The 16,208-nt window shown below is 39.8% G+C and overlaps 1 long non-coding RNA gene across 1 annotated transcript in view; it reads right to left on the minus strand.

The window, feature by feature from the left end:
- Window positions 1–16,208, minus strand: part of LOC139770928 (uncharacterized) — an 83,054-nt gene that overhangs the window by 17,980 nt on the left and 48,866 nt on the right. Inside the window, exon 2 of the long non-coding RNA XR_011717851.1 lies at window positions 10,069–10,144. This is a non-coding gene — a long non-coding RNA (uncharacterized lncRNA). The remainder of the gene's footprint in view (window positions 1–10,068; window positions 10,145–16,208) is intronic.

Genomic DNA, 16,208 nt, shown 5'->3' on the forward strand with positions numbered 1-16,208 from the left:
CTTTGCAATAAAGAACTAAAAATCACGAAAATGGCGCTTGATTCTTTATTGCATATGTCATATGTAACTGCATCCAATTATTGCTTTAGCAAAAAGTTGCAAAAGGTTGCCGTTTAGCGCCTTTAGAAATTTAGCTTCTTTCCCAAGACTTTTCTGATAAATGTTCTGAACTATATCGCGATCTCCTTTTCTTCGCGAAAGAGATAGTTCACCACTTCAAACTGAACGGAAGTAAGGGTGTATGTAACTTTAGCGTATTGGTGATTCGGACGAGCGATATGGAAAGCAGAAGCGAGGAAGCGCAGACGACGGAGGTGCACAGCTGACGAAGAACCGCTACATAAGCACCGAACGATCAGCCCCGGATACCCGAGCTGTCACGTTCAGGAAAAATATTTCTCGCTTTTCCCGACCTATGGTCGCTCGAGAGTAACTGTTTCGAGGGTGTGCGCGTGACGATCGAACTTGCGTTTGCGTGTAGTCCAAATATGTGAAGCAGATATTGCGATAGTGGCTCTAGAAAAGGCGTCTTTCGGACCACGCTATGGCACTTTGAGGCGTGTTCTCACATGCTCAAAGAGTGGGCGACGAGAGGATTGTAGCAGTGTGGTGGAAATCAGCAAGTCGCCGAACTTCTTTCCGACAAAGGGATTCACGGAGCTAACTCGTTATCCGCGATGCTGTCGCTTGTTTCCCCGCTGTAGCTTCTCTCTTTTTAGCCTCTTTTTAACCACCCCTGTCGTGTTCTGCTCGCGTACACTTCATTAGGTACTGTTCCGCGGGGACATCGGTCCACTTTGCCGCTCGAAATTACTTCTTCGAGGAAACCAATTTGCGCCGACGCACCGAGAGAAACAGATTCTCCGCTGAGATGGAGATCAGCTATTGTCTTTATGCAAAAGCTGTTATCGCACAAGGAGCATCATGTCGGCACGCGCGCGACGAGAATTAACAAGAGAACACTTGAAAAGTCATTGTCGGCTAATAATTAAATTCGTATCAATAGTGATCTACATACATTAATATACAGCAAATAAATATTTTCGTGATACTTGAGCTATTGTGAAATTCAACAATTATTCGGTCTCTAGTAAAAAATATTAAAAGAATTTGGATCATGGTACAAAATCTTTCTATCGTTCAACGCTCTACCTACCTATCCTCTGCGGGTGTTACACTTATTATCAGACACCCTGTACATATAAGAATGTATAAGAAATATGTGAAAGATAGCAACTCGAGGACTTCTAAAATCAATGATTTTACAATCTGTTTCAAATTACGCATTGAAATTGCATTATGATATTGTATTATGTATGATTGAATATGGAAGATTAAGATTCGATTATTGGAGCTTAATCAGTTTTATCCTTATTGGTCAATGCCCAATTGGTCCGACGCGCAATCACAATGCAATGTCAACCTTCGATGCATAGCTTAATATCATCGCTATAGCACATAAAGCATGTCATGTTATCGCGTTATACACGTATAAATTATTTCGATAAATGCATGTTTCTGTTGTCTGATCACCATTCTAGTGCACACGCTTATTGCGTTCTAAATTATTTACGCTTACGGCCCTATTATTTATTACCGCTCATCGTATTATTCTATTGTATCCGCAAACGTAGGTTAATGTACGTAGACATGCGACGAATAGTGAATTATTACGATACCTCATAAATGTTAAAGATAGGGGGAATTACAACGTTGTAATTGGAATAACCCCGCGCATGCGGAAGTCGCGTCGCGTAGGCGGCGATAAATCTCGCTGCGTCGACATTATTTTCTAAACGAGAGTCCCTCCAACTCTAAAGAGGTTCATACTTACTTAATTGCGCATATTATTTCAGCAGAGAGCGGCTAATTGCCTGAATGCGAAATTATTACTTGAATAGGACACTATGTACGAAACTGAGTTTAAATGGCAGTAGTTGCCTAACGGAGGGAGAGAGAGAGAGAGAGAGAGAGAGAGAGAGAGAGAGAGAGAGAGAGAAAGAGAAAGAGAGCGCAATTTCGCCACTAGAATGTAACACCAGATAATTCCTCCCTTTTTCGCTCCTTCCAGTAATTAAAGGATACAAACGATCAAATTTCAAGAAATTTGAAACGTGAAATTTCTTTCTCACGTAATAAAAGATTCAATATCAGAATTGTGTCACTCCGGTTGAGAAATATGCAATCGGTAAGCGCTATTTCACACGTAGTGAATTTCGGGTATGTGAATATGTATGTCGTTTGCAATATATCGGCCGAATTACAATATTTATGCGCCTTGTAACTTCGTTCTTTGTCTTGGCGCTTCGAAATTTGGCGCATCGAACAGTCCCGAAATTCGACCCGCGTTGCCGACTAAATCCCTAACGAAGATCCCAAGCGACCGGGAAATTTACGACGAGCGTCAGAGAAACGGAGGACAGGCATCTATGAAACTTGAGTAAAATTCCATCCATCTCTAATAAGTCGAGCTCCTCGAATATCCTGCTTGACATATGTTACGAAGATCGCAATAAAGTGTAGATTTTATAAAGTACGAGCTGTTTATTTTGAGAAGAAAAAGAGATCCAATTTGGAAAAAATCTCATTAACGGTGACCTCGGTATCTTATTTCAATTTTGAATATTTCTTTCTCTTATATTATTTTAAAAATATTGGGTTATTTTAAAAATATAATCTCAGCTCGGATTTTTCAAACACTCTTATTTTTTTTGTACGCTTGTAAAGCAATGCAATCAGCGGCCTTCACTTCCCCGATAAATGAAACGGCTGCTTTAATATATAAGAAGTGCTGTTTTATAGACACTGGCTATCTCTTCAATTAGCCTGACAGAAGAAACATAAGAGCAGTTTTGCATAATAGCGCGGAATATGAGAAACTTTAATCCGCGCAATATCGCTGTAAAACGTTTTCTTTTAGTCGACTGTCACGTACATAAATGCACCGCCCGTGTAAAATTTATATCGTTTTTAAGGTAAATTTAACGCGCAAATGAAATTCCAGAGATATTTAAATTATAATTCAAATAAAATCTACCTAGTTTTATAACAAATCGTACGTGGCTCAAGAGACATATCTGATAAATCTTGAATAGAAAGGTTTGAAAGAACCTCGGACTCGAAGTATTTCTTTGCTGATCCGTTTCTCTTTCATCCGTAAAAGCGCGTAAAAATGTTCGCAGCGACATGCGAGGTCGTCAAAGAAAACTTGCTAACATTCTTTGTTCGTCGTGCAGATGGAAACAATATGTCGAGATCGTAAAAAAAAACGTGGAGTCAGTATGGTACAGATATTTGGCGCAACAGAACAAACACGTCATTTACAAAGGACATCCTCTTCTCGTATTACTGGTTACAAACATCGCGTGGTCATCGATACACGGATCGATTTTGCTGGATGACAGGTTATCCCAATGGGTCTGATAACAAGATGTATGGACGACGATGAGCCTTCGAGGAATAAGTTCAATGATAAGCAACGGTTACGTTAAGAGATAAAGTAGCGGACGAGATGAAGCAGAGACACCGTCAATTAATGTTCTCGGAAGTTTAATAACAGCAATCGCGCGCGTTCACGTAATCGAGTATAGAGTTCACTGACCGTAATAATAAAGAATTTAAGCAGAAAAAGTTCCGACTAAGTTATGCAAAAGTTGTTATTAACGAAAATGAGAGTTATTTAGATAAGATACAATAATGGGTGCGTTCCGTTTTACACGTGATGCGCATAATGCAGCATTTATTATCCTTGTTGTTCACCGAATGTTAAACAAGAATAAGTGATGCATTATGCGCATCATGCGTGAAACGGAACGCACCCAATACACAAAATTTTTGATGAGTAATGGCCTTGCGCATTGCAGTTCCAGAACTTGTTGAGAAAAAGAAAAGCAGAATTCTGCCAATTATATTAAAATTCTAAAGTGCTGACTTCATAGAAATCCGTTCACAAGTATTTTATGATTCTAGGATATATATTAAGGCTGGTGATTTGCTTCGAAGCTTCGAAGTTGTCAAAAGTAACAGCCGTAATATATATTAGCCTAGTAGAGTCGACGACCTTTTTATTCGGACAAGAATTATAGCGAGAAAAATGTCTTACGTGAGAAGAAACTCGTTGCTGTTTGTCCATTAATATCGGCGATTAGATAATAGTCATTGCAATTTATGCCACGAAAACAATTTCGCTGAGGAGGCAGCTGAGTAGCCACTCAAAACATCACACCGACTCGTATCGATCGTTAAACGAAATGGAGGCAATTAAATGAAATGGTTACGCTCGAAAACGCTCGCTGTTGTTTCTCGACTTCCATTCTCCATTACTTCGCGCGAAAGTCGATACACGTGTTAGGGTAAAATACATAGGTCCTTTATCAAGCACCCGTTGCAAGCGTTAAGAGCAGCTGCCTGATGAGAAAAGTACTTGATATTTAAGGATCGTTCATTTCGCGTTGAAATCTCAATTTCCAAACATATCGTCGATATTTAGAAATTGTCGATTTCGCCATAATAAAAATAATTCCTGCAGAAACTTACTAGTTGATAAAAAAATGTGACAATTCATTAAAAATAAAATATTGAAATATCAAATACTTTTAACGATGTGCGAGAGAAATAGAAGCATTTTAAATTGTGTCACATTTATGTGACACAGCACACGACCCTGTTATCGACATTCATGATTTTACGTGTTCAATGCATGTTCTCCGGCGTGGCACTTTGAAATCATTAACGCTAGCGCATACATGTGTGGGTGTGTGTGTGTGTGTGTGTGTGTAACAAGAGAGGCGAAAGTTTGTTCCCTTGCAGGACGAGCAAACAATTTTTTGAACCTTTGATCTTTTCCTTCAGCGCAGCGTATCGTTTCACGAAGATTAATGTGTGTCGCACGCTCGCGCATAAGAGTGACTCGCTGTAATCTCCGCGAAGGAAAAAGAATCACGTTGGCGGGATTTCGTTCGTGTTCCCTGAGATAACGCGATTTTTTCGTCGGAAGTGCGAATCATAAACTTGCAGCAACGGCCGCGAGTCCGGAAAAAAAAGGAAAGGGAAAAAACGAGAAAGCGGAAAGAGAATGCGGTCTCAAAACAAGGGGTAGCAGCAACGCCAGCGGCGAGTAACTGCTACTTAAGCGCGATGCAAGAGAGTGAATATCGGACTGTAAAGGGAATTTACGTGGGCTTCGATAAAGTACCGGCGAACTTCCGCATTGAAGACAGTTCGAGTCTGATATCTCGAACGCGACGGTACGACGGCGACGGTACGACGAGGGTACGACGGGGACGATGGGGACGAGGTGAGAACTCGAGACAGAGAGACAGGGAGGACAAGCGGCATCCCGGCGGTGCAGAGTGATGGTAGGGGGTGAAGCGGTGCAGAGCGAGCGATGGCGCAATAACGTTCGTCACCGAGAATTTCCAATATCACCGTCCGTAGTTATTGACGGACCGTAAACTCCACCGAATGGTAATCTAAAATCGTGCGGAAAATGAGGATGCGTACAATCGATGATTCGCGGCGGCGATCGTTTATAGCCACGGGGGTCCGGCGAATATACGCGCAATTATACAGCACCGCGGCACCGTACCGTCACGGCCGTTTTCAGCGATGAATGATAAATCGCATCCTCCGCTCGCGTCCGCGGAGAGTGTGTTTCCTCTGATCGCGCCGCGCCGCGCCGTTTCCACCGCTCCGCGCTCGCGAATTCGAGTCGAAATTATATATCTGGATATGCGGCACCGACTTGCCGTTCATTAATCGTCCTCGATCCGGTCATATTATGTAGCACCATCGACCCGTCCCGATTATTATACAACGTTATCGGGATAACTACGCTCGCTACGTAAACCCGATTACCACGAACGAGAAACGAAGGAAAACCAATTGTCGCGAATATCGAGTATATTCAAGTGATGTGTTCGAACTTTCCGAGAAAAAAACGCATATGCTATGACAAAATTCAACAATTGTTTCAACGTGTAAGATAACACACTTCAATATTTATTTTTAAATAATCCCAGTTACAGTTAGTAGGCGGATGATAAGGATTGTTCAAATTAATATCTTACTTGGTCAATAGACGAATAAAAAAAGCAAAGTTCAAAGAACAAATATGTGAATAAAGGATACAACAGACTCAAAATTTTCCCTAAATTATGATAAAACTGCAACGTCGAGACAATAAAACGACCGGGGAAGTATGAAGCAAAGTTTTCCTGACTAATGCGTGCTTCGGAATGCTGCGCGGCAGGGTGGAAACCACCGCGGCACCGTAACTTCAATGGAGAAACTAGCGCGTAGCATGAGAATCACATTAAAAACTCACGCGATCTTATGCACGAAGGTTAACTGCATCAACCTTCGTTCGCACGCGTACGCTGACGTTGAAAATATGGTGCCCGTTAAAACGAGCCCGCGCTCACAAAGGTTGATGCACGGCTCCGTGAACACTGGCAACTCAATGAGCCATTTTTTTAATTCGCGCCAGCAAAGCCCATTTCGGGGCCGGGGGGGTGCAAAGTTTCGTTTCGGAGTTGTACGGTACGCGTGACCAAATTCCAAGAGTCATCGGAGCGGATTGATTAAAACTTTCGACGGTGTTCTCTGTCGCATTAATGTCGCGCGGGGTATTCGAGCCGCGTGCCAAAAGCGCAGTGAAACGGAGGCGCGAGCTGAAAAACGGCACGCCGGGAGACAGTATCCCCGACGCCGCGCCGTGACGCAGTGTACGACGTCTTCGCGAGCAGGTCGGATAAAAAATAGTCGTATAAATCCTGCAGGAAATCGATCTGGCGTCCTTCTTTCTCTCCAGGTTTCTCCCCTGGCACCCTTCTCCCACCTTGACACACGCGAGATTTACTCGCGGCCAGGAACCAATTTCACCTCTCCATCCGTCATATATCCACCTGATTAGGCGATTTGTTGCAGCCGGATATTCCGAGGGGATATGACATGTCGCCCGGACGACTCTTTCGCGATCGGCACCGTGACTTTACGCGTTCGTACGTCCATTATTCTACAAGTTGTTCAGCTTGACCGCACTTTCCGATTATTCATGAATTTTTCGGTTCTCTATCTATAAGATATTGAAAGTAAAATGTATGGAATATCTTACGGAATAATATTCTCTTGAACATTAATCAAGTAAGCATTAATAGTTAAGCAATGAACTGGAAATTTAGAGAGATTAGAATATCAATTATTCACTTGCGGATCTATGTTTACCTGCAAGTCTTAGGGATCTATAATAAGCATTAGAAAGTGATGAAACTAAATCGACCCAAAATTATCTCTAAATTAGAGACTCTAATTAATCTTAGAGTATGAATTTCTCGTAATATGATAACATATGTTGATGTTTGCGTTAATTATATTACCAAGACTATTATACTGCAATATCAGGTTACGCATGATATATATATATATATATATATATATATATATACCCAACTTATAATAATAACGTTTGATCTAATTAACAAAACCACCGCGCGAGAGAACATCGACATGTATTATTACTCAAACCTCAAATCAAATTTGTTGTACCAACATGCCACTAACTTTAGATTTAATTCCTCGCATTGGGCGTATTTGCTAATAAAGTTAAGTTTGCACCATAGCAAAGAAAGACTTTAAGAATGTCTGAGAAAGTAATCAACCAGCGCTAGCACTAAATCCCACGGGATTCTAGCTTCGCGTTGAATACCTTTTCAGACTCTAACTCGTTCTAAATCCGTCTTATATCTATGGCACAATGTTAAATCCATTAAAGACTTACGCTGTATGAATCATCATAAATTATCAACCGCGAATGTTTTACTACTCAAGAAAACGAGACAAACGTCGAGAGTATAACTCGCGATCGGCGAAGGTGGATTCGACTGAGATCCATCGGATCCATCCGATGACCAAAACTCGGAGTGTTATGCGAATTAATTAACTCGAAATGTAACCGGATTTCAGACACGCAGTCGCAATGCGAAACCCCCGTCCAGTTCTGTCCGTTTGAGATGTGAATTTGTCCCGCAAATTACATTATGTACACGAGGCACGGCCTCCGGAACACGATGTGAGTCTTCCGGCCGAAGGCACAACGCGAGAGCATGCATTCTGAGCGCGCGGCCGTATGCTGGTAAAATTTAGACAGCGAATTTCAGGATACGCCGAATTGCTGCAACCCAGTCGACGGCGCGTCGACGGCACGGCGGCCGTCGACTGGGGACGGGCGAGCCCGGGGACTCGTTCCGTCCGCGTCGGGTCTCTCGTCTCGTCTCGTGTGCGCGAGTATACGCAATCCGAAAATATTCCGGAGTGGCGATATTTTCTGAACATACGGGCGGCCGACAACTAGCCGCCTGTACACGGGCCGCGTGCGTCCGGGCAATTTACAACGGCGGCCTTTTGAATTCAGCAGCGCTCAACCGAGTGCAGAATTTTAAACAATTTGCCGCGTGACATGCCGACAGTTTCTACAAAGCCCGCGAAATCTGTACGGATTTATTTTTGTATATTGGGAGCCAACAGAAAGATAAATTGGTAGAAGATATATTTAGGCATTCATACGGCATACCTACATTTAGCGCTAAATATGATGCATGCGCATCTACGAATGAACATCCATGTTATCGCATTTCTCATGTGACTGCGTTCGGAGTTTCTGCACCTGTCGGGAAAAGACGGTACGACTAACGTCAATCGTTTATCTTTCAGCGGATATCTCCCTAATTGATGTCAATTATTGCGAATTGGTATCCTTGCCGTCAATCAAATCTCGGTCCTATCAGGTCACCGAATATTGTGGAACAAATTGCTCGCTTGGTCTAGACTGTCTAGAGATTGGAGAACTTGGCTTGAAACTGATTTCTACGCTCGGCGTCATTATTTTCGTTATTTTCGCGACACAACGGCGGCCGAATCAAATCCGTTGAATTCGCTCGAGCATTTCGTCAGAAACGCAATCACAGAAACAATAGCACGAATCTAAATCACCAGACGTTCGTTAGGAATGCATTTTGAACATGTACTTTGGACGGATTTCTATTATTAACTAGCAGCTTTGCCCATCTTTTCCGAGAGAAATTTATTCTATACACGATCGCAGGCATTTTGACGCGAAACAATCGACACTTTCGACAAAACTCGATCTCAATCGATCTTTTTTTCAAATACGAGTATTTCGGTGCCATATCCGAGTTCGCCCAGGCATGCATTGTTGCGAATGCAACAGTCGCAACACATATTTTCTCATACGGCGCTGGCTGTGCTCGGCGCAAAACTGAAAATACGCACGAGAAGAGTTCGGCGCGTTTGGAGTTTTTCACAGTGCATTCGGCAAAATATCATCTCTCGGTAACAAAATCCGATATATCCTGAAGTGCGGTCGAATAAGTGAACAGATATAAATCTTCGTTCCATATCACAATCGAAACTTTTACACCTATATAATATTCCATCAGCACGGTTACGCACGATTTATTATTGACCGAAACACAGGCGCGAAATTTGCCGGAATGCCACACGCAATAATTTTCAACATATGTATATACAGTTGGTCAACCGTCGTTTCGAACCTGTATCGAAAATGTATCGTCCTACCTCATATTTCACGATACGAGCGTTTCGAACACGACGCAAGACCAACATCTAATCGCCGTATGTGGCAATATCCGTGGTGGAATAGTGATAAGAGTGCTGAATCAAATATATGGAGTAACCGATACGCTGAGTCTTATCTAGGCGAGCGAGTCATTGATTTATCATGCGTCGAGTACTCGCTCCGTACGATAATAACCGATAACGAGTTGGTGGGTAAATTTCTAGGTAACGGATCGATGATATCAGCTTTCGTTTCTGTTGGCACATCGCAATTTCGATGTGTTATCGTGAATCAGCGGCATACAATTACGCCGGTGCCACGTCATCGTGTGCGTTGCGTTAATAAGAAATTTGAATAAAAAATGCAAGTACATGTACACGCGCAGAAATACAAGCAATCATACCAGCCTCAACTCGGAAGTTAATTTAATTTCATTGTTGTTAACGTACAAACATACAGAATAATACACTTACTGGCGAGACGTTGGAATGATTAATGCTTCCAGGTTATCACCGTCGTTTTGGTCCAAATGGCACTATGTTGTTTAATCTGAAACAAAAAGATGAATGTATTGTCAGTTTGTACATTAACAAAACATAGGTAGATAACGTTTCCCGTATCAATTTACATTAAAATGCATGTCTTTGCATCGCCGGTTTCATGCTAGTATTTTTGATCGGCCGCATTGCATCTAGATTTTCGCATCATGATTAAAAATTTCAATTACTTTATTACTGTTTATTTAATATGGTAATTATAGTATAGCCATTGTTTCTCTTTCATCTGGAGTTTAATCTTTCACATGTATTACTCATACATATCTCCAATACTTCCTAAACCGTCAGACACAGTTTGAGTCATGATGCACGAATATCTGAATACTAAATGTGTTTGACCGAAAATGTCTAGTAATTCTAGATCCTGGAAGTAGAAAATTATTAATGAATTCTATGAGATTTTTGCTGCTACGATGTAGCCAAGAAAACACTTGAACGACGGACGTTCGCTTTCTTCCTTCAGGTACGATCGATCAAGCACGTGACTCGGTCACGAAACGCACGCGAAACATTTTCTCGCTTTAAATTATAAGAGAAAGCAAATTCGCTACGAAAGTGTTTTTTTTTCTGGCCTCGGTGTCGCAATAAAACTCTAAAAAAAAATAAAGAAATTTCCGTAGCATTCATTCGCCGTGATTAAATAAAGCAAGTATTATAAATGTAAATCCTAAACGCGTGTGTCTTCATGCGAACACAATTTTTCAGTGATAAAACTGGACATTGCACACAATAATGGTGAAAAGATATAATCGTATTATATTTTGTAATTAAATAATAAAACAGCCCACAACAGCTAATTAGCACTTAATAGCGAGATGGATTAAAATGCGTTTATGAATATCGTACGTGCCGACATTGTTATAGCAAAATTATTTCCGCGCTGATTCGGAACAAATTAATACCTCGGCCCGTCATTTTTGTTTTTTAAAGTTTTATAAATAATAACTCCACTATCGATAACGCTAAATGAAATTAATATCATAACATAATTTCTTTTTATCAAAACAAAATTTACGGTATAAGAAAAATCTTGTGAACAAAAAATATAAACTGTATCTGGTAAAAAGTAAATCGTTAAAATAGATGTATATATATTTTCGTATTGATATAGGACACCTGTGTCAAGAAAATGTAACAAACGATCCATATTACGTCAATAAATCAATTTCTGACTAGAATACATATATATATTTTTTTTCAAACAAACTTTTGTTGCATTTATTTCTCTATAACTGTAATTAATTTTTAAAAAGTCCATGTCTACAGCGTTCAAATATAAAAGAATGCGGTTATAAAGCAAATGACAATAAAGACAAAGGATTTAAACAAAAATATTGAAAATCAGATTTATCAGAAAGTCATAAATTCTATGTTAGATTATATGCGTATATAACTTATAGAACAGAAAAGGTTTCTAAATATCAGAGCTTACACGTAACGACATTAAAGAAAATTTATAAGACTTTCTGAACATTATTTATTCAAATCTATATCCGCATTTGTAGTCGATTGCATGATGAAGGTTTTTGACATTTTAATTTATTTTGTCATTCTGTTATTTCACTTTTACAACATAAAGATAAATTAAAATCTCAAAAACCTTCATCATGCAATTGACTACGAATGCGGATATGTTTTGAATAAATGTCAGAAAGTCTATATGTATATACATATATGTATGTCTTATATTTAGATTTTAGTCGCGCTTTTCGGATGTGTGTGTGTACACTTTCAAAAAAAGCGCGAGTAAGATTAATAGCTTTTATGTTATAAGTATAGTGGTAGGCATAGTATACTCAATCTCAAAATATATAATAAAGTTAGCCCTTAAGAGACATTTAACGTTCAAATTAAGAAATTTTCCAAACTAGAAAACGCATAGCGCTGTCAATGATAACGTATCGTACAGCTGTGTAATAAAACTAATAATGTTGCATACGTGGGTAGTCCAAACACTAAAAACAAAAATGGGAAATGTAATGAACGGGATCGTATATATCTCGCGGTGCAAACAACAGTGTGGACAAACTAGCAATAAAATATGTAATGCAAAAAAACCAAACGTACATACCTACCAATCATTACGGCGATTTTAAATGGATTGAAATTCCGGAGCGATCCCCGGGAAATATAACTCAATAGTAACTAAAGTAAAAAAAAAATCGCGTACAATGATCAGTAATTCTAATAAAGAAAAGTCAATAAATGAGTCGATTTACGCGGTGATCCAGCAAGATTGATTCATGCAAAGTTAGAAATAGGTGTTTCCAGCAACGTTAGAAATAACTTATCACAATTTTTGGTCTTGAAAATCCGCAGTTCTTCATTACTTTCCTATATATTTTTTTATTTTAAAGTTTATTATAAAATCAATTTCAGCCCTATTAACGACATATTATATCATACAATCATAGTCAAAAACGAAAATAATTTAAACGAGTGCAAATGCACTTTTTGCGATATATCTTCTCGTTGTCTACAGTTGGGATATGTAATGAAATCTTACAAGGAACAAAGGTGACTTTTAGGAACTTCGAGATAGTATTTGGTGCAAAAGAAAATGATTTGAATTGAAATTTGCATTGGCGGAATTTTCTTCGGCGTACGAAATTCTACGCAGGAAGAGTGCATCGATATGTATCGAAGAAAAATTCATAAATCTGTGCGATAGTTATATAGCGAAGCAATGTAAAGAAAGAAGGTGGAGGTTGCACATTGAAGTTAAGGTCGGATTTCGGTGGCGGCCGACGACGCAGACAACGGTTAGGAAGGCCGGGATAAAGAATTTGGAATTCGATTCGACGATCGTGTAAGTTTCCATGCGAACGAGCATGCCGACGGCACGACTCGGATCCACTTCCATATACGTGAGGCAGGTTCAGCACGTTTCGAGGAGGACCGCGGATCTTATTGAAAGTTCCTGCCCGTAAAGTCGGTCCCCGTTGACTGGCCTGAATACATGCTAGCAAAATCTCAGTTCTTTTATAACTGGCACAGATAAAACCGAGAATAGCTCCCCTTCCTTCCCTGCCCTTCTTGTCCGAGAGCGACGATCGAATTGCGATAAGGTTTCAACGTATTGTTAACAAGTTCGCGAATCTTAGCTAAGTATTTTCGCTTTGTATTTGAAAAACTCGTTCCAGTATCGGTCATTCCAGCTTCTAGAACTAATATATGTAAGTTCCGATAAGCATTACATAATTATAGCATGTGACTATTCTTGCCTTTTTCTCCATTATCAGTTCTATCTGTCTCCTTAATAAACACTTATACTATTTCTTCTACTCTTTCTAGTATTGTTCTCTCTCAAAATATATGTACTACAATCATCTCACAATTATCACGAATTTAGAACATTTATAAAGTTATATTACAAATTAAATGAGTTATATGTCGAAATAAATCACTGACTTCTCTTTTTACTGTCAAAAGTAATGTAAGCTAAAATAGTTTTCCATTTTATTATAAATCTTCATTCTAAAGATACTTGACAAAAACAATTTTTAAAAATAAAACGATACATTTTACAGGAACTACTACGTGTATTATATTATTAGAAAGTTGTGGGGAAAAAATCTAATTAGAGTTTTACTTAGAGAAAATTTTCTCAGATTTGGTCGAAGGAATAAATAAAATATGACACGGTATATATAAGATACTTATCCCACTTCATCATACTTTCGCCATCATAGCGCTCAGTGTGTCCTTGGTAGGTATCGATTTTACGATTTAGGCAAAATTCATTCTGTCTCAACGACGCTGGGTATATTTGCGCGATCGGGCATGCGCCATATAAATAAGGTCGGATCGATAAGCCATGCGGAGAGAAAACGAGGAAGAATGGAAAGCGCACGAGAAGCGCGATCACGGCGGCGGAAGTAGATGCTGGCATTTCCTCTCTGCAGTTCCTTTACGCGTATGTTTAGTGGGCCGCCGCGGCTGACAAGAAAATCTCCGGTATCGCGGTTTTATTTCAGCCAGACGTTAACGCGCGTACGAAATCCGCGGAACGCAAGGAGCGCCGTGACATCGAATAATCCTCGGGAAGTAATTTATCCCCGCGAAATCTGGCCGCGAAAGGAAAAAAGAAACAGAGAGACAGAGACAGTATGTGCCGTAGAAGATACATTACGGCGGGCCATTCCCGCCGGAAGAGTTTATATGAAAGAGACCGCGAGTATTGGTAATCCCGAAGATTGAGTTTGCAGTGAAGTTTCCAAGTCGTTCCCTCGGTTCGGCGATTTCTTTCCTCTTTTTTTTTCCTTTCTATCAGCGTCGACGCAAGCGGTGGAATGGAATTAACGAATCAAGGGGGCACGAATCGAGTGGCGTCGCTGAAAGTTCGATCTTTGACGATCGGTGGATACGATACGCGATCTTAATCATGTCTCGAACGAACTCGTCGAGAAGTTCTATCAGAGAAGCTTCGTTCTCGGTTTCCGGTATCGCTTCGCCCGCCGTAACCAATACGCCAACTCCGTAAGAAGCAGAGAATAGTATCACTCATGCGTGAGTATAAATTTGTCTTTATCGTGCTAAATTTATTTTCTCTGATTGAAACCAAATATTTATGAATATACACATGAAATATCTATCTGCAGTGGAAAAAGATTTTATCGCCGATTTGATTCCACCGTTACTGGATGCTGCAGTGTTTTTGTACTATCAAACATTTCGATATACTGTTAACATTTTTTTTATGTTTACAGAGAGACGAATATATGTCTAAAAATTCTTTCCAAATTTTTTAAATGCTATTACTATAAATTACATTTTTAAAAGGATCAATTGCGTAGCTAGTTTCTGTGCAATTGCTCCTTATTCTCACTTGCCTTTTATCGTGTGCATTAAATTCGATAGACTAAATCTGATATTTTCTTTCAGATTTAAAGATCAACTTTGTAATATTGAAAAATAATGTTCACATTTGTAACCTCTTGTGTATTAATATATTGGAAAGAAAATTTCGATGCGACTTACTATTAACGGTATGACAGCCGCAGATGAAATAAAACAGTACTGCGAGATATTATTATAGTGACGAACTCAAATCCTCCTCTTCTAAAAAGGGCATGTCATCGATACTCGATTCTATCGAAATATTGTTGTCGTTTTTCCGCGATGCCGATTGGTTCTCTTTCTACGCTTACTTCATGAATGGCTGTCATGGCATATTTTGACAGTTGTGTGATTAATAGCACGGTTAATAGTGTAATAATAACAGTGAAATATTAAAGATAAATAGCGCGCGCGTAGCGCGCGTCTGTGGATGTCTAGTAATACACAAATTTGATATTTTTTGCTTCACGTAACCACGCTATGAATTCGGCACGCATCAAATCAACTTTCTGCTGTTTAATGGACATGTGTTACGCGCATGTTTCAGAACTAACGCAGTGGCAGAGGCGCGCAGTCGCTTTATTTAAAAAAAAGCAAAGAACGATACAAACTCAATTAACTTTACACAGAAACATTCACGGAAAGTTCTTTTTTTGTATATAACGCGACCTGTACAAACGGGGAACGACCAGGAGCTGCGCTTCATTCTCGACTTCCGCCTACATAGTAAAAATTTTTGCTGGCCATAAAGCTCTTGCGATATAGCCGGCAATATGTGCAAATTGTCCCTAAATAAAAAGTGTACTGTAGGAATGGCACGGGAGCGTGACGGTACGGTACAGGCCATCAGATCGATCCCTGTACGCGCAATTTTACGCCAGAACCAATTTGATTTACCGCTGGAACTTTATGAAGTCGCTTGCGAGATCCAGTTTACAGAAAGAAGAAATTATTCGCTTTGCAGAACATTTAATTAAATCAAAAAATAATTTAGCCGTACTTGGTAGTTCTTCCGATAATCAGCGATATCATCTTACGGCATTACGAACTGTTGATGAAAGTTTTTCACGGAATTTATTTGAATTCTCTGATTAGAAGCTTCCATAAACGATGCAATACGCGAGACTTTCGTGTCCTCATTTAGACATTCTGACCTAATTCTATCTCGAGTGCACGAGAAATATATCTCGCGAGATATGAAACTAACCTTTTCCGGC

This window comes from Temnothorax nylanderi, unplaced genomic scaffold (assembly GCF_030848795.1).
Source record: "Temnothorax nylanderi isolate EJ_2023f unplaced genomic scaffold, tnyl_v1.0 TNYL_tig0034_pilon, whole genome shotgun sequence".
NCBI lineage: Eukaryota > Metazoa > Arthropoda > Insecta > Hymenoptera > Formicidae > Temnothorax > Temnothorax nylanderi.